Here is a 19909-nt window from a genome sequence, read left to right as displayed (position 1 = left end):
GGCTTTCTTTGTGAAAGCATGTTCTTCTAGTTTTCATGATAATAAGGATGAAGATCTAAAAGTGAATGATGTGTCCCCTATTAAATCCTTGTTTTGCAATATTAATCTTGATAATGATGGGACTGGAGATGAGTCAACTTTAGTTAGAAGGCATCCCAAAAATTCGGAGTTTTTAGATCTTGATGCAAAAATTGGTAAACGTGGGATTGAAGGGGTTAAAACTTTAGATAGCAACGAACCCACTATCTTGGATTTCAAGGAATTTAATTATGATAATTGCTCTTTGATAGACTGTATTTCCTTGTTGCAATCCGTGCTAAATTCTCCTCATGCTTGTAGTCAAAATAAAGCTTTTACTAAACAAATCGTTGATGCTTTAATGCAATCTTACGAAGAAAAACTTGAGTTGGAAGTTTCTATACCTACAAAACTTTGTGATGACTGGGAACCTACAATTAAAATAAAATTTAAATATCATGAATGCTATGCTTTGTGTGGTTTGGGTGCTAGCATTTCCACGATCCCAAAAACTTTGTGTGATTTGCTAGGTTTCTATGAATTTGATGATTGTTCTTTAAACTTGCACCTTGCGGATTCCACTATTAAGAAACCTATGGGAAGAATTAATGATGTTCTTATTATTGCAAATAGGAATTATGTGCCCGTAGATTTCATTGTTCTTGATATAGATTGCAATTCTTCATGTCCTATTATTCTTGGTAGACATTTCCTTAGAACGATTGGTGCAATCATTGATATGAAGGAAGGGAATATTAGATTCCAATTCCATTAAGGAAAGGCATGGAACACTTCCCTAGAAAGAAAATTAAATTACCATATGAATCTATTATGAGAGCCACCTATGGATTGCCTACCAAAGATGGCAATACCTAGATTTATCCTTGCTTTTATGCCTAGCTAGGGGCGTTAGACGATAGCGCTTGTTGGGAGGCAACCCAATTTTATTTTCATTCCTTGATTTTTGTTACTGTTTAGTAATATTTTGGTTGTGTTTTTTGTGCTTAATTAGTGTTTGTGTCAAGTAGAACCGTTGGGAAGACTTGGGGAAAGTCTTTTTGATCTTGCTGTAAAAAACCGAAACTTTAGCGCTCATGAGATTAGCTATAACTATTTACTGGAGAGTGATATTTAGTTAATTCTTTTTGCACATGATTAATAGATAAATTCCTCACGTCCAGCAGTTTATTTTAGAATTTTTGGGGTTCCATAAGTATGCGTCGGATACAGATTACTACAGACTGTTCTATTTTTGAAAGATTCTGTTTTTCGTGTGTTGTTTGCTTATTTTGATGAATCTATGGCTAGTAATGGAGTTTATAAACCATAGAAAAGTTGGAATACATTAGGTTTAAAACCAATATAAATAAATAATGAGTTCATTATAGTAACTTGAAGTGGTTTTTGTTTTCTTTCGCTAAGGGAGCTCACGAGATTTTCTGTTAAGTTTTGTGTTGTGAAGTTTTCAAGTTTTGGGTAAAGATTTGATGGATTGTGGAACAAGGAGTTGCAAGAGCCTACGCTTGGGGATGCCCAAGGCACCCCAAGGTAAAATCGAAGGATACCAAAAAGCCTAAGCTTGGGGATGCCCTGGACGGCATCCCCTCTTTTGTCTTCGTTCATCGGTAACTTTACTTGGAGCTATATTTTTATTCACCACATGATATGTGTTTTGCTTGGAGCGTCCTGTATGATTTGAGTCTTTGTTTTTTTAGTATACCACAATCATCCTTGCTGTAGACACCTTTTGAGAGACACACACATGAATCGGAATTTATTAGAATACTCTATGTGCTTCACTTATATCTTTTGAGCTATATAGTTTTTGCTCTAGTGCTTCACTTATATCTTTTGGAGCACGGTGGTGGTTTTATTTTACAGAAATAATTGATCTCTCATGCTTCACTTATATTATTTTGGGAGTCCTTTAGAACATCATGGTAATTTGCTTTTAGACATAATAAAAACTTTCATATAAGTGCATTGAATACTATGAGAAGTTTGATACTTGATAGTTGTTTTGAGATATGGAGATGGTGATATTAGAGTCATGCTAGTTGAGTAGTTGTGAATTAGAGAAATACTTGTGTTGAATTTTGTGATTCCCGTAGCATGCACGTATGGTGAACCGTTACACTACAAAAAAAGACACATCCGTGACATTTTGGGCCGAACGAAAACAATTTTTGTCATACATATGACACTTCTATGACGATAATTGTGACAAAACCCGCTATCATCATAGATGTGGTGGGCTCCTACTTCTATGACAAAAAATCATGATAGAAAATGGGCTTTTCATCCTGGGCGGGCCGGAGACGCAGCTGCATGACATTCTTTGGGCCGTCCATGACGGAAAAAACCGTGGTAGAAGCGAGGGGGAGGAAAATTTCAGGGAGTTCCCGGTTTCGGTGGGAGGTCGGGGGCCGAGCGATGCACGCTTCTCTCGTACATGTACGCACGTGTGTGCGAGGCGTTGGCTCTAACTGAACCCGAGCGAGGCGTTGGGCTCTAACTGAACCCGAGCGATTGCACTGCAGGCTATGCATTACTGAACCCGAGCGATCGATCGATGGCTGTTAACTGAACCCGTTCGAGCGATTCCATCGCTACCGCTGCTAACTGAAGCCGATCGATGCTGCCTCTGGATGAACAGTGAGCATTGCGGGGGGGGGGGGGGGGGGGGGAGGTTGGATGAACAGTTCTCGGTGGGGGTCGATGAACAGGACCCCGTGGTGTTGCCTCTGGATGAACAGGACCCCGATCGATCGAGCCGGTTGGGGCTGGATGAACAGGACCCCGTGGAGGGCTGGATGAACAGGACCACCCCGTGGAGGGCAGGATGAACAGTAGACGGTGGAGGGTAGGATGAACAGTAGCCCGTGGAGGGGTGGTTGAACAGGAGCCCGTGGAGAGGGCTGGTTGAACAGTAGCCGGTGGAGTAGCATGCGGTGGAGGCTGGATGAACAGGAGCCCGTGGATGAACGGTCGCAGGTGGAGGCTGGAGGAGGTCGACGGTGGATGAACAGTAGCTCATGGAGGCTAGAGAGGGTCGACGGTGGAGATGAACAGTATCCCGTGGAGTCCCGTTTTGCGGTACGCCACACCCCTCCCGATGAACAGGGCCCCCGTTTCGACCATAGCGCTCCAACACAAGTCCGTTTCCTCCGTTTTGCGGTACGCCACACCCCTCCCGATGAACAGGACCCCCGTTTCGACCGTAGGAGGTCCGTTTCCTCCGTTTCACGGTACGCCAGACCCCTCCCGATCAATAGGATCCCGTTTCGAACGTGGCCGGTCGAACACAAGGCCGTTTCCTCCGTTCGACGGTATGCCAGGCCTCGTTTCCATCGCCTGTTCCGTCCAAGCCCTCCCGATGAACACGACGCATTCTGTTGCCTCCCCATGAACATGACGCATTCCGTTGCCTCCCCATGAACACGACGACGATGCTGTTTCTCCGTTCCGACCCAGCCATGTACACGAGCCTTGGCCGTACGTATGCGCGAGTAGGCGTTCGAGACCCCGCTCATATGTACACATACGTGGTCGTATTTTCTTTCTTGCACCCTGCCCGCTGTATGTACATGTACATGCTACGTGCGCGCCTCTACTACGACACGTGCGCGCCTCTACTATGACACGTGCGCGCCTCTACATCCACCAGTATATATGTACGTACACGTTCGCGACCAGAATGACAACGCTACGTACGCTTCGACCAGGTGGGTCCCGACTGTTAGGCACTTCCTTGCATGCGAAGATGTAGCTGGTGGGTCCCAGCAGTCAGGGGCAAACGTTTTTTTCGTGAAATACGGTGGCCCGTCCGGTGGGTCCCCGCTGTTAGGTGGAGGAATAATTATTTTGCACGTAATAAGGAGGCACTTCCTTGCTGCGGCCGTGGACCCAGCTGTCAGCCTCTCCACGTACAGTCCACGTCCGATGGAAGCCGTTCCTTGACCACATTGACCACGCCGCGTCGAGAGCACCAGGGCGGTGGACGACGGCGAGGCCTAGTAGGGGGACGACGCGGAGCCGGGGAAGACGCGGCAGTGGATGCCCACGCGTAGAGGAGTACGAGGGTTCACTGGTTCGCTGCGGTGTGAGGCTGCCATCGCCGCAGAATAACAGGGGGTGTGGGTGAGTAGAGGGATGGCCTGGCTAGCGGTGGGAGTAGTAGGGGGCGGTGAGGCCTCCGCCGCATCGCAGCCGGCCACGGGAGGCAGGAGCATGAGGCACGACCGGCGCTGGTTTGGGTGGCTGGAGCAAGAAGACCAGAGGTTGAAGAAGCACTACGGCCGTTGGATGGACATCCTACGGTCACTGGAGCTAGAATCATGCATATTGACTAAGTTGACAAAGCCCTCCGTCTCCGTCAATTTAGTAGGCCCACAAGTCAGCCTCCCACCAAGGTGGGTCCCAGCTAGCAGGGGGGTATTCATTTTTTTGTGCATAATAAGGAGGCATTTCCGGTGGGTCCGAGCTGACAGCAGGGGGAATGTTTTTTTCGCGAAATACGGTGGCCTGTCGGGTGGATCCCAGCAGTCAGGGGCAAACGTTTTTTTCGTGATATACTGATGGGCATCCGGTGGGTCCCTGCTGTCAGGTGGAGGAGTAATTATTTTCCGTGTAATAAGGAGGCACTTCCTTGCGGCTGCCGTGGACCTAGCTGTCAGCCTCTCCACGTACAATATTCTTCTGATGGAATTCGGTCGTTGACCACATTGACCATGCCGCGCCAGCAGCACCACGGCGGTGGATGACGGCGAGGCCTAGGAAGGGGACGACGCGGAGCTGGGGAAGACGCGGAAGTGGATGCCCACGCGGAGAGGAGTACGAGGGTTCACTGGTTCGGTTGCGCTGCCGTCGCCGCAGAATAATAGGGGGTGTGGGTGAGTGGATTGGAGGGATGGCCTGGCCAGCGGTGGGAGTAGTATGGGGGCGGTGAGGCCTCCGCGGCAGCACAGCCGGCCACGGGAGGCAGGAGCAGGCGGCACGACCGGCACTGCTTTGGGAGGCTGGAGCAAGAAGACCAGAGGTTGAAGAAGCACTACGGGCGTTGGATGGACATCGTACGGTCAGTCGAGCTAGAATCGTGCATATTGACTAAGTTGACAAAGCCCTTCATCCCCGCCAACTTAGTAGGTCCACTATACTAGGTCCCAACTAGCAGGGGGAGTATTCATTTTTTTGTGCGTAATAAGGAGGCACTTCCTTGCGTGCGAAGATATAGCTAGTGGGTCCGAGCTGTCAGCGGCGGAAACATTTTTTTCGTGAAATACAGAGGCCGTTTCGGTGGGTCCCAGATGTCTGGTGGAGGAAATCATTATTTTGCGCGTAATAAGGAGGCATTTCCTTGCGTGCGGCCATGGACCCAGCTGTCAGCCTCTCCACGTACAGTCCACTTCAGATGCATGTCGGTCGTTGACCATGCTGACCACACCACGCCGAGAGCACCAGGGCGGTGGACGACGGCGAGGCCTAGGAAGGGAACGACACGGAGGCAGGGAAGACTCGGCCGTTGTTTTTGTTTCCCATGCGGAGGGGAGTACGACTGTACGAGGGTTTACTGGTTCGTCTGCCGTCGCCAGAGAATAACAGCAGGTGTGGGTGAGTAGAGGGATGGCTATGCCAGCGATGGGAGTACGGTGGGACGGTGAGGCATGCGCGGCAGCACAACCAGCCGCGGGGAGGAGGGAGCAGGCAGTCCCGCCGGCGCTTGTTTGAGCGGCTGGAGCAGGAAGAGCAGAGATTGAAGAAGCACGACGGCCGTTGGATGGACATCCAACAGTATACAGGCCATCTGTGGAAAGCCTCAAATCTGTGGAAAACAATATACATCCCATCTGCCATTATTTCAAATAATTTACAGCCCATTTGCTAATTCATACGGGTTTTTTTGGAGCCCATATTCTTTATGTTAGCATTACAGCTCATATTGTGGCCACGGTTAAAAAATTATACGAAATTTTGCATATGCCGGTGCGGTCTGAACTGTTTTTAATCCCAAAATCGAGTCGCATTCAGACTGATTTTAAAAATAAATGTATATCAATATAAAATCCAATAAATTGTCCACGCATAAAAATCAATGCAATTTAAAATCTCGAAATGACAAAAAGATATTTGAAAATAATTGCTGGTTTGATGTGTTTTAAAAATGTACAACCCATTTCTCATTACTGATAGGCCATTTTCTCGGCCAGCCGAATGAAGCTCTCCTCGTCTTGAAAGATTTGCAGCCTAACAGGCCTGATAAAGCGACTTACTTGACAAATCACAAAAGAACTGGGCTAGCCATTTCCAGAAAGAAAAAAAAAACTACTGGGCTGGTCTGTGGTAAACATAAAAGAAAAGGCTGTCTAGACAGGCCAGAGTGTCCCGCACAGCCCGGTTGACACCCTGCTTCCGTCTCAAAAACAAATTAGATAAATGCCACTCCAATTATGGCGATTCATAAAAATGCCACTGCAATTTCCAAACTTTGAAAAATGCCACTGCAATTTTTGCAAACTTTGAAAAATGCCACTACAGTATGCAAACTTTGAAAAACGCCACTCCAGACTTCGAAAAATGCCACTAGAAATGGCATGAAATGGCATTTTTCAAAGTTTGGAAATTGCAGTGGCATTTCTCGGATACACCAGATTTGGAGTGGCATTTATCAAATTAACCCAAAACAAAAATAACTGGGCGAGCTGCTGGGTCCCTGGTGTCAGCCGCTCGTTGTGCACTTCTCTCATTTATTGACTACATTGACAATGGCATGGGACCCAGATGTCAGAAATCCACTAGGAGGAGCCATTTTTTTATTGGCTTGAAATAAGGAGGCACTTGCTTGCGTACTGCCATGACCTTGGCGGGTCCCTGCTGTCATCCTCTCCACGTACAATCATCTCCTTATTGTGTACGCGTCAACTTGCTAGGCCCAAAAGTCAGCCTCTAAACTATGGAGGACAAATACAACCCATTTAAAAAAATAACAGCCCATTCCATACGTTCAAACGGAAAGTTCAACATTCAGAGCAAAGTAACAGGTCTGATCCACATATAGAGTACTGAACTCTCACGTTGACAACCATCATAGCCATGTTAACTATCTACTCCCACTAACACTCTAGTAGCGTACAAGTACTAACTTACTCTTAGCTAACTAGACGATGCCGGCCGCCATCTGCTGTCCATGCTAAATGCCAGCACCGGTGTCCTCTGCCTCGCCTCGGACTTTCCAGAGGTGCGATAGGGCGCGTTGCTCGCGTGTGTTGGCCCTTTCCATGCCGGCATGGTCCACCGAAGCTTCGGCTTCCAAGCGGGAAACCCACTTGACGAGCTGGTATTAAAAATCGGCGTCGCGAACGCGTGCGTGCCCGACAGCCTCCAGGGCGTTCTGCTCGCGACTCAGAGCGTCGGTGCGCTGCTGCTCCATGTCCCGCTGGCAGTGCAAATCGGCGATACGCTGCTCCTCCGCCAGGCGGTCGCGCTCCAACAACTCCTGCTCCTCCGCCATGCGGTCGCGCTCCAACAACTCCTCGATCTCCACATTGCCATCTAAAGACAGATAGAATGCCTCCTCCCTTCGTCTGCCTTCCGGTGAAAACCCAAACACTAGTTCCGGCGGTGACCGCCTCCGGCGTCGCCTACCGCGGACGGGCGGGGGCATGGCGGACGTGGTGAGCGACGTCGGGCCGGTGGGGGCTTATGAGGATATGGCGAGTTGGGTCACGGTGGCACCTGAGAAGGCCAGGAAACAGTACTTATAGGCGGAAGGTAGCGCGACGGTCATCGGAATTCAATTCATAATGGCTTAGCGCGCCAGCTTGCCGTGGAAAACTAGAGAAACTGAAATTATGACTGTGCCGTCCCGTCCCGTCTGGGCTGCATGCCGGCATGGCGGTCAAACGAGTGCACTCGAATCATCTCCCTCCTTGTCAATAATGATTGCACGGATTTAAAGTGTATCTTTTTTCGCATCAGTTAGTTGGCTTAATTACGGCCGGCTGCATGCAGGCACTCAGAATCGCTCGCAGGCAGTACGTGAAGCAGCATGCAATGAGTCGCAGCCGATGACACGCATGCAACCACTTAAATCGCTGGAATTAATTAGGCTTAAAATTCTGCATGCCGTTAATTATTGCCATGCCTTGGTCTTGCTGCTTTGCTCACGGGACTAATAAATCCCGGACGGAGGGAGTACCTTGGTTGGTGAGAGGTTTGAATTAAGCCCTGCAAACCGGAAAGGAGGTACTAGTACGTGCGTGATCCACTATTTATTCATGTAGGATTGAGTAGGTCGTTTCTTGAATTGAGCCCTACAAACCGGAAAGGAGGTACTACATGCGTGATCAGCTATTTATCCGTGTAGGATCAATGGTGTAGCTTGTCAGTTTCTTCAGAGGTAGGCATTTTTATCCGTGTAGGATCGATAGTGTAGCCTGTCAGTTTCTTCAGAGGAAGGCATTTTTTTTCAAAAAACTGTCACTTCGCATCTTGCGTCGCAAATAAAACTGCCAGGAGCGCATTTCTAGGCTAGCTAGTGTTCGATCAGTAACTTGTAAACACTGAGCGAACAAAAATAAGAACTGTTAATGCATCTCAATGATTCACAGATCATATACAAATATGTAGCTCCAAAAGCAAAGATCAGCCACTTCAGATCTCGCGTCGCAACTAAAACTAACTAGTATGATTCCCATACATAAGATCAACATGTTAATGCATCTCAATGATTCACAGATCATATACAAATATGTAGCTCCAAAAGAAGAGATGTAGAAAAAACATCTGTTCTTCCTACTAACATGGATGCTTCTCTTGGCCAACATTCAGTACAGACTGAAAGACAAATTTGTTTGTGAAGTCTACAATTCCTCTTGCAAACATAAGTGGTTTCACCAACAGCTGGAACCATGAGAATGAACCACACATGATGGAGGAACATCCACTGCAATATGATTTGGTCTTCTCTCGATTACACCGCGAGACTATTTTTGGAATACAAACTTTAACTTAGGCAAAATGATGCCCATTGTATAATCAGACCAAAGCAATGAAGCACCTAGTGTTGGCCAATAAATAGTACAGTACTACTTTTCTGCAGTCCATGAAGTGACTATCCAATCTTTCTGTGTCTATTTTCAAATGGCACTGCATGTAGTGACTATACTATTCTCTTGTGTAGTTCAACCAAAATTGCGGACACTTTGTTTGTTTGCCAAATAGCAACGGGCAGACATCTCTGTCTGCACAAATATCAAGCAGCTAGTAAATATATACCACACCTTGTATTTTCAGTTTAAACATGTCTCTTCCGCTTAGCATCTGTCATGTTCTGCACTGGACAATCTGATACAATTATGTTTTGCCCTGGACAATTTCATATTGAATTGATTTGCTGGTTCAGAGCAGAAATATAGTGCCTATTCTTCATCAGACCAAGGATATCCATGTTTGCAGTGATGGAAGAGGTGAAATCAATACAACCGAAATTGAGCATCCAATCATTGAATCCTGTCCTGCACCTCCAATGTAGGTCCACCCTGCCAATAAATTCACATGCAAACCACTAGTATTACTATCTAATGACAGTACAAAAAGAGTAGCAAGATAGTAGAAAACCATGTACCTTCGTAATGAACAGCTCATAGTGCCACCAATTGGATATAAAGGTTTGGAAAAAAACATGCTCCTAATGTTGAACCAGTTGGACTTTTTGTGCAGTTCTACTAAAATCGAGCATCCCTGTTTGCATAGATATTGAAAGTGTGATTAATCTAAAAGTGGCACTATTTGAAGCATAGACTCACAAATATAAGCATTCCAATTTCATAATGGGAAAAGGTAGCGAGACTATTTCTAACCACCTGTTTGAAGGAATAAATAAAGCAACAACGACTGATGTCAGGAAGGCATACATAGTTTTTTCTGAAAAACCGAGCCATTCCTGACCTTTCCTCTTCTTTTAAGCAAATTTTGTGCAGTTCTACTAAAATAAAATGCCATCACCGCCTTGACAATTCAGTGACACTGTACAAAAGGAAATGACTTAACATTACATCATGATGTCAGGTATGTAGTCGACAGGCATTAGAGACAAACATACAGACCTCCTCCGATAACATAATGAACATTAATTCCAACAAAGGTGTGACTAGCTTTACCGGGATAATTTGAGTGAACTCCACACCCTTTATTCCTTAATATAAGACGTTTTCGCGGTTCAATTTGAAGTACCCAAATGTCTAGTATTTAGAAAAACAGGTAGTAGTTTTCTTGAGCACATATCTGGGAAAGCTTGCCACACTTTATTTATGTCCATACGCTAATGCAACACCATTCGAATACTACAAATATACACTAATCCAGTGGCTAGTGCAACAGTAGAGTAGTTAGTTTATTACAGGGTACAATACAATGGTTTTACTGAACAGATTTCAATAAGCTCTAGCACTGGAAGGTTTCTATAAGAATTAACAATACAAAATGTAAAGGTAACAAGTTTCAACATTGGTATACTAGCTCTGCATGAGCATTAAACCAAATACAAAAGTCTGAAGGTAACTAGCATTATTAACTAATGACAGTATAAAAAAATTGCAAACCATGTACCTCCAAGGTAAATATCATTTCGAACTCAGGGGACCTTAAAAATTGCTATCCCAATCTTGATAATCGATCAAACATAAAAACTTGATCGAACAAATCAAGAGAACAGCCGGAGGAGGAGGAGCCCACTCTTGACCATTCCTCTTGTCTTCATAATTGTCTATGCAGTTTAACCAAAATAAAATGACATCAGCGCCTTGGCATTTTGGTGACACTGTACAAAAAAAATAACTTATCTCATGAAAGTGAGGTATGTAATCTATAAGCATTAATAGTGCAAAAATCTGAAGGTAGTAACAAGTTTCATCGTTGGTATACTGGCTGTGCAACAGCATTAGAATGCCTTAGCTGAAAAATCTTTAATACATACACAATCAACAGCTAACCCTAAAATAATCCAGTGACACTAAATGACATTGCTTAAATTTATCAGTGGCATTAGACTAAGAGCGGCATTAGTTAAATGTGGCATCACTTTAGCAGTAGCATTGCTTGACTTGACTGCTGGCGTTATACTAGCAGCAAAAAAAGTGGCAATAAGAGCATGGGAGGCCCATTCGGACAGTGGGCGCACCAGTACAATGTACCTCCACGGACGCAGAGTGGTGAGGGAGGTATGGTTGCCCTGAGCAACAAATATCCAGGCAGCATATGTGGATTACGTCCCATTTTTGCTCTCTTTAGCCACCTTTTTCCTATGCGAGGACAACAAACCGATCGACCTGGTCATTCTCTTTTGCGTTGTCATGCCTTTCTACCCTTCTTCAACCAAGAGACACGAGACTCGTTCCTTAGCTATTGATTTTCCCCTTTTCAACCTAGATGCGGGTTCGATGCCTACTCTCTTGGATAGTACAGTCTCCCTTCCTTTCCTTATTCAACCCAGACATGGATTAGTCTGCATGAAGTAGGGTTTCCTTTAATAGTGAAAATTATGGTTTTCGTCTGCGTGGCCAGTAGAGCAGAGGATAGCAAATTGGGAAGATGTTGGAGTGGAAAAAGATCCACATGCAACGACGTGGCAGATGGGGTAATAGAACAAGGTTATGGTTCGAAAAGAGGTAGCATACCTGAGGGTCGGTGGGAAGTGGCTTCGCTCGTGGTCGTCGTCCTCCGCACACACTACGGCATCGAGCTAGGTGATGGAGGCCATCCCGCGCGGGCGCTAGGTCTGAGAGGACGGCCTTGTCGTCAGTGCGTGACCTCGCTCGCCGACGACGAGTGCGTCAATGCTGCACGTCCTTTTCTTCCCCAGCGGATCTGTGACCACCGGTGAGGAGGGAGAGAGGGGCCGTCTTTTTTAGATCTGGAGAGAGGGTGGTAGTGTGAGAAGCAAGTGGGCAGCCCTTAGCAAGAAAGTGCTCAAGCTCCAGCCTATATATCGTTTTTATACTACTAGTACTGGAGGTGGAGTAGTGGTAGAGTAGTTTATATTTTCTCTGCGTACAGTACCAGTTACTCGTGCTTCAAAACTGATTGGCACACCATTAAAAAAATAAAGGTCGATAACTAATGCGGCACCTCGGGCCAACGCGGCCAGATCGCATTTTGCACGAGAAATTACACACCATGTTTTGTTGACATGTGGTCCCATTCCAACATATCAGTGAGACGACGACGAGTAGTAGGAGTATTTCCGAATGGACGTGTAGGCCGGGGCGCCTCTTCGTGAACCGTGGCAAACTCGCAACCGTCCACTGACTCTTCGCCTTTCCCTCTCGATTTGGAACTGCTGTCGCACGCTCTTCCTCTCCCTCCTCCATTTTCCTTCAGCCCTTCACCCTTTCTTCTGCCATTGTTTGATCGTCTTCTCCATGGAGGGAACAGGCCAGAAACGACCCCGTTATTCTTGCCCCAATCTGAAAGATGACGTGGTGGAGGAACTCATTGATTGGTGCGACGTCATCACCTCGGCTAGCATGGCAGGTTCGTTCAAGCCCATTCTCGACTCAACTAATAACATCATTACAAAGAACCCTAGAGTCAAGGAGCGGTTTGATCTCCCCTATCTTCTTCGCCGTGACCCTGATGATGACTGGCGCCGGCACGACGGAGGCCTCGCCCTGTGCAAGTTGATGCCGTTTGATAATGATACGTATGATGTTAAGATGCCATCGCTTGAGGGCAAGGCTTGGGCGGGCGCAAATGGAGACTGGGTTGTTTACATTGGGTACAACTGCGAGTGGGAACTTGGGAATGTGTACACTCGTCACCGGGTTCCACTTCCAAAAATCTCAGCACACTGCCCAGAGGTTGAGCACACCGGTAATGTACACACGTTCAAATATGATCATGGTGACTGTATTCTACGAAAGATAGCAATTTGTCGGGTTCCCAACCGCTCTTGGAATTACAACAACTATGATGTTGTTGCTATCTTCGACAAGCTTGTTGCCGTCCTTGATGGTTTCACTCGATGGATATTGCTCAAAAATCAGTTTCTATACACGGATGAGTACTGTGATGCAATTCAATACGAGGGCCTTGTGTTTGCTGCCACCACTCGTGGAACTATTTTTGCATGGCATCCTCATAGTTTCGGTACGTTTGTCTTCCATCGTAATTATAATTTTTTCATCCACATGCATGCGGGTTAGCAAGTTTCCCTTTACTAATTAACCTTCTTCTTGTGTTTCCAAGGTCCTGTGAACATCCCACCACCTATACTTGAAAAATTTTATAACCAAGGGGGAGATGACGATGGTGATGATCACGAGCATGAGGACGAGCAGCGCCCATATACTCTGTGGCGCCTGGCAACTAATTCCGATGGATCACCTCTTCTTGTGTGTATACAGCCCACTGATGATGTTACTGCTAAGGAAGCAGGTGTCTCCCATGGTCGCACTCTCCGGACCTATTCCAACACCCATTGCATGGTATTCGGGATGGATACTAGTGTGCTAGTGCCAACTCCTTCTCCCTGGTACATAATTGATAGTCTTGGAGAAAACTCGCTCTTCCTTGGACAAAACTATCCGATGATGGTGAAAGGCGATCCAACTGCTGTTGACACATTTATGAAAAGCAACTGTGTCTATACCTCGGACATTTGTGTGGTTCCCTACCCTGGTAGGGATATAGTAGGCCGCTTCAGCCTGGATGATCAGCCATGCGTTGGTTTCCAGATCGACAATCGATGGCCCGTCCCAGAGAATCACTTGTGGTTCAAAGCAAGCGTTTCCAACGCCGAGGAATGGTTGAGTTGAATTTCATTTCATTGCTTGCTATTTGTTGTGTGGTGAAAACTTTAGTATTTATAATGGATCCTCATTGTTGATGTGGGTTGATGACCTGTTGTATGTAATAAAATGATATGCCTGCGATAAACTTACTAAATTTATGAATGGCTTTCGAGTCGCTTCTCTAAATTTGTACTAGCTTCACATGCTTCACGCGTCGGGCGGGTGTTTTTACTGTAGCCATATGTTAATGTGTTCGTTGTACGTAACCAACACCTCGAATCCTTGATACTAGTATATTATATACTAGTAGGAGTAAGTAGTAGGAGTAGTAGGGTGGCATGGGTCAGAACAAGCATTCACGTCCAGGAGTACGGCACACGCCACCACCACGACATCCATCTAACACCATATTATTTCTTGGAGTCCGTGCTAGAGCAATCTCTTCAACCTCGTCGTTTCTCTAACTTCAGCCATCGCGCGGCGGGCGAGGTGGGGGTTTGCCGATGGTCGGTTTCCTTAACTGCGGTCCCACTTGTAAGGCCAACTCCAACGCACGACCCCAAACGCACCTCCGTTTTGCAGGAACTCCAACGATAATTTTGACTAGAAAAGCAAGACCAAAGAAAACAAGAACCACAAGAATACATTTTACTACTCCTGTAAGTTGGATTAGTGCCTTCTTGATGCATTCATTGTTGATCTGCGGAGGCTCGATCTTGCGTGCTTCTTTCTTCTTCGAGTGTAAAGAAGTATACGTTGCTTCCTCGCATCTAGTTTCATGTCTAGCCTCTATTCTAGTAGGAGTGTCAACAAGTGCACTAATCTCATCTCTAGCCTCTGTGCTAGCTAAAAGTGATAGAACATCTACTAAATTGCGCTCTATCAATATATGGATGTACTCTTCTTCCCAATACAAAAACTTGCATCCATTCTACTCCCCCCGTTGCACAATACATGCCTTCTATTTGTCAAAATATATATGTATCTAGACATGTCTTAGTATATAGGTACATCCATTTTTGGACAAATGGAAGTCAAGTATTTTGGAACGGAGGGAGTACACAATAAAAAATTTAAGTTAGCACAACTAGTCTAATCCGAGAGCAAAACCGAAGATTTGGTCTGGTTCTTCCTCCTTTTGCTGACACGTCGGACATCCAGCATCCAGGTCGTGTCATGAAAGAAAATAGAGTGGTAGTTGAAGCCACGAGATGTGCATCTTGGGTTAAACTGTAAATAGAATCTTACTACTCTTGAGTAACTCCAAAAGCGGCCACCGAAGATCTTTATTGGATTTGTTTTTCATCACCAGCACGTCGAGGTGAAAGATGTGCAGGTTCAGTGGGTCCTCTTGCGTTTTCACTAACATGTGGGGCCGCATGTGAGCAAACATATGATGGTCTCCCCGCGTCCGTTGGCTGGCTGAGAAGAGAGATAGAGGAGGGCTGAGCACGGACTGCAAGAAATTTGTTCTACGTACCTCGATATAGGCTCGATATAGTGGGGTGACATGGGCCATAACTAGCATTCACGTCTAGCAGTACGGCACACGCCACCCACACAAGTCCCATCCGACACCAATTTTCTTGGAGTCCATGCTACAACCATCTCTTCTCCCTCCTGTTTTCTCAGCCATCGAGCGGTGGGCGGGGTGGGGGTTTGCCGATAGTCGGTTTGCTCAACTGCGGTCAAATGCTAAAATCCAGAGTCCATGTATTTATTTACAAAGGGACTAGTACATTTTTGGTGACATGCATTACTAGATATTGCAAGTCAAATACTAAAATCCAGATGGACGTGGTAGTACTCCTAAATCCAGACGGTGGTGCTACTAGTACTAGTAGTAGTACTACCAATGTAGGAGTAGTAGTAGGAGTACTAGCACTGTACTATCCGTTGGTCAAATTATTACGTGCTGCTCCTCATAGTGAAGTGACAAGACCCTGCGCCGGAGATGACACCTGAGTATAGGCGCCGTGTTCGGCATACCATAGTCAGCCTCACCGTCTGCAGTCACTATCATCATGGCTGTAGAGCTAGCCTACTTACAACTAGCCCTATTCGACATAATTTCCTGTGCGTAGATGCCCGTGCATTGCACGGAACACCAAGATTGGGGGTGGATGGCTCCGGCAGCGGCCATCGCGCCAGATTTTTCCACGGCTTTCTACTCCTAGATGTGGTGGGGAGGAGATGAGGCTGATTGTGAGAGATAAGGAGTTGTTTGTAAATAGGGAACAAGTGCGGGCATCTTTTTGCAAAAATGAAGAAGCTTGGTTTGTATGCGTCAGATCTAGATCCGACGGCTATTGGTGAAAGATGGGAGGCACAACATCATCACCAACTCAGGACCTGTTTGATTCGCAGGATTTTGAAAACGCGGGAATAGGACACGACAATATTACAAGTTTCAAACTGATATTACAAATGTTAGGAGTAATGCTGCACCTACGAAGAGGGAATTACTAGGAAGTTTACGTAAGAACTTTCGTTACTTTAGGTGGATGCAACATTATCGTACAAACTAAAATCCACCACCCTGACAAGTCACTAATGGGCAAATAAGTTCTCGAGTCTCTGGCCACTTGATGTTTCAAAAACAAATTCAGCTTCTGCACAGACTTTGTCATTTAGGCTTAGACGCTTGCGGTGATCAGCACGCCATTCATTGTTGCGCTAGAGAATGCCAAACCTCATTACCTTGAGCACACTTGCCTCCAGAACAAAGAACCTGGCCAATTTAATCTCAGATGTGCTGCCTCGGTAGTCGATCAAATCAATTTCTGTAAGATGGAGATCAAGGCATTCGATGAGATTGTTATAGTGCATCACATTTTTCACTTTCGGGTCTTTTTTATCTGCAAAAGAAGAGAACATATTAGAGCAGCTGGCTGCATAAGATTGCCGTGTCATCAAGAGGTACCAATATCATTCGCTCATACGATAGGGTTGGCTGGCTAGTGATATTTTTTCACTCTCTCTCTCTCTCTCTCTGTTTCCTCTCATTTAACTAGGAGCACGTGAAGAGCTTGGGCATTTGTTGCCTTCCACTATGTGGCCGATGCCATATTTCGCAAAAGTATGCCACATAACATGCATCGATGTCAAATCAAAAGATTTTGGCACCGCTCTCGCGATGTGAGAGAGTTGGCACCGCTGTGCACACAGACCCACATGTATAAACAAATCAATCAAACCAACTACACCAGCCTCTCACTCTCCCAAACAAGTGTTTTTTTATTGCCTCGGTCCTCTCTCTCTCCCACGCAGTGTTTTTTCATTGTGTGAGTTAATTTGGCACCGGAGCAAAGTAGGTGATCCAGATTGGGACACCAGGTGAGCAATGGAGGGGCATCGATGCCAAATGCATCACAAGTGAATTTGGCACATGTTTTGGCCTACATAGCCCACTTTTGTAATACTGCCTCGTATTTAGTATAAAATTTTGACCATAGATTTACCTAAGAAAATGCCAATGCATGTCACTAAAAATTACACCATTTGAAATTATGTTCCAATACAAATCCAACGATATAGTTCTTAGTGACACGCATTAACATTTTGTCAGTTAAATCTATGGTCAAATTTTGATACTACAAAATTGGAAGAGTAAACCAGGAGAATTTGGCAGACGAGTACACCAACGCTGTCAATTTCGACGCGTCAATGACCCTGATTTTTGTTGGACCTTCCAGATCCGATACAAGCAATCTCTCAAGGAAAGGCGCATTCTCAATGACCATAACGTGGAACAGCTGGAGTGATCTCTTCCCAATTGATGTCTTGTTGCGGGGCCAGCAAGACACATAAATCCATCGGAGATTCGTCGAGGCGATGTGGAGGCTAATGAACCCGTGGATCTGCTCAAGACGAAGGTATACAAGCGCAGTACAGCTGCGGACCAGGTGCTCCATAGCCTTCTTCGAGATGACAACGTCGAAGAGGTCGAGTTGCTTGAGTTGAGGGAGAAGAAGAGCGGGCGCGGCATGAATCTGGGGAAGATAGCAGGAGCTGAAGCTGGCGCGGCGCAGCGTTGGCGTGAGGCGGAGCGCGGACGGCGGCAGAGAGTGACATCGTCCAGCTTCAAAGCCGAGCTCCTCGACCTGATCTAGGGCGGGGGATAAGAACCACTCGTCGAACTTCTGTGCTGGTGTGTGTTGTGTGTTGGGTGTGCGCGAGTGCGTCCTTCTGTGCATGCCACCGCGCAGTGGTGAATTGTGCGCGAGTGCGTCCTTCGCGCGCAAGAAGTTTGTCCTCAATGCACCCTCAATTTACTAGCGTGCGGGGTGCTACCCCGAGTGGTTTCAACTTTGTTTACTTCACCGCGTGTCAGATGGGCCTCTAGTTTACTTATTTTAACCTACTACCACATGGGCCAGCACACGAAGATACAGAACACGAGCTGACAAGGCAGCATGTGGATTGGTTGACGGTCAACTAAACAATATACGGAGCTATACGCTGACACAGTGAGCGTATAATCCGTCGGTATAGAGAGTTCGAGTGAGAGGGGAGGCCCGTGAGAGATAGCAGAGAGAGAGAGAGAGAGAGAAAGAAAGAGCTACTCCCTCCGTTCGATAATGTAGTTCCAACATTTTTTTAAGTCAAACTTTTGAAACTTTGAACAAGTTTATAAAGAAATTAATTATATCTACAATACCAAAGATAAATGATAGTATGAAGTAAGTACATGTTGTGATGAATCTAATGATTGTTCTAGATGTAAATGTTTTTATCCACATATACCTGGTCAAACGTTTCTGAGGTTTGACTTTTCAAAACATCCATATGCTTATGGACGTGACAGAGTCCCTAACAAGAGAGAGAGAGAGTGAAAAAAGTGTGTGTGCGTGTGTGAAAGAGACATGGATAACACACGATAAAAGTAGAGAAAAAGCATGCGTGTCATATGCAAACATATCACACATGCGTCTTCGACAATGGAGGCAAGGTGAGAAGATAGTGTGTGGTTGTTTGGAACCGAGAGAGCAAGACCCCTAGCACGTGGCCAAGAGGGGTCTGACAAACAAGGGAGAGAGGTCGAGAGAGAAGTACGGAGAAAATGCAGACATGGGGAGGAGAGAGTGTATGTTTGTCATAGAGAGATCCCCTGGAGATCGTGATGGGACTACATGGGTGGGAGATCGAGTGACAAGGTGTGTGCGCGATAGAAGATGCCCTGAGAGATATCGAGATAGATGTATGGATGGAAGGAGACAATATGTGTGTTCCTGTTGGCTAGTAAGAGATAATCATACTTAAGAGGGGGGGGGGAGTGCTTATGCCTATGATGGATTGAGGGATTATGGTACTTAGGGGGGGGGGTGCGTGTCACATGGAGAGAGAACAAGGGCGGAGAGTGTTGGATGGGTCTATATGTATAGCGCGAGCGAGACATGTGTATGTGTGAACCAGGTATAAGGCCAGTTGGCTTGCGTCCTGAGCATCTTTTTCTTGGCCTGGGGTTGTGGCTTGATTTCATGCACGCTTGTTTGGTTGCTACCCTGTGAAAAAGAAAGCCCGCCTGGCCTGGGTTCCCTTGCACTTTAATTAGCCTGGCTGAACTCTAGACACTGCAAGTAGCCTAGCCCAGGCGACCAATTTCGAATGCCTGGTCATGCCTGGTCGTGTGGCCACGAGGCTAACAACAACATGGATGGATATTAGCATTAAATAATTGATGCATGGATTGATTGATGGGACATTGATGCTTTGCCTGGCCCGGGCATGAACCAAACGCTTCAGCACCACACAAGCCTGGCCAGGCAGAAATATTTTACATCTCACGTCCACACTAGGCAGTACCGGCCATCAAGGCATGAGGGTCAGGTCATGAACCAAATTGACCAATAAAGTTTGAGAGAGATTGAGGAGCCCTGATAAGGCTGAGTGGTGCGTCAGATAGCTGCGAGGGGGAAAGAGATATTCCATCCACTCGATAATGCAGTGCATGTAAATTTTTTAGAAGTCAAACTTTGGAAACTTTGATCAAGTTTACGCAAATGTTATTTATATCTACAATACCAAAGATACATCATACAAAACTACATCTCATGGTGAATCTAATGGTATATGTTTGCCGTACTAGATGTAATTCTTTTTCT

The sequence above is a fragment of the Triticum urartu genome, chromosome 2, assembly GCF_003073215.2.
Source record: "Triticum urartu cultivar G1812 chromosome 2, Tu2.1, whole genome shotgun sequence".
Lineage (NCBI taxonomy): Eukaryota > Viridiplantae > Streptophyta > Magnoliopsida > Poales > Poaceae > Triticum > Triticum urartu.
This window is presented reverse-complemented; position numbering follows the sequence as displayed.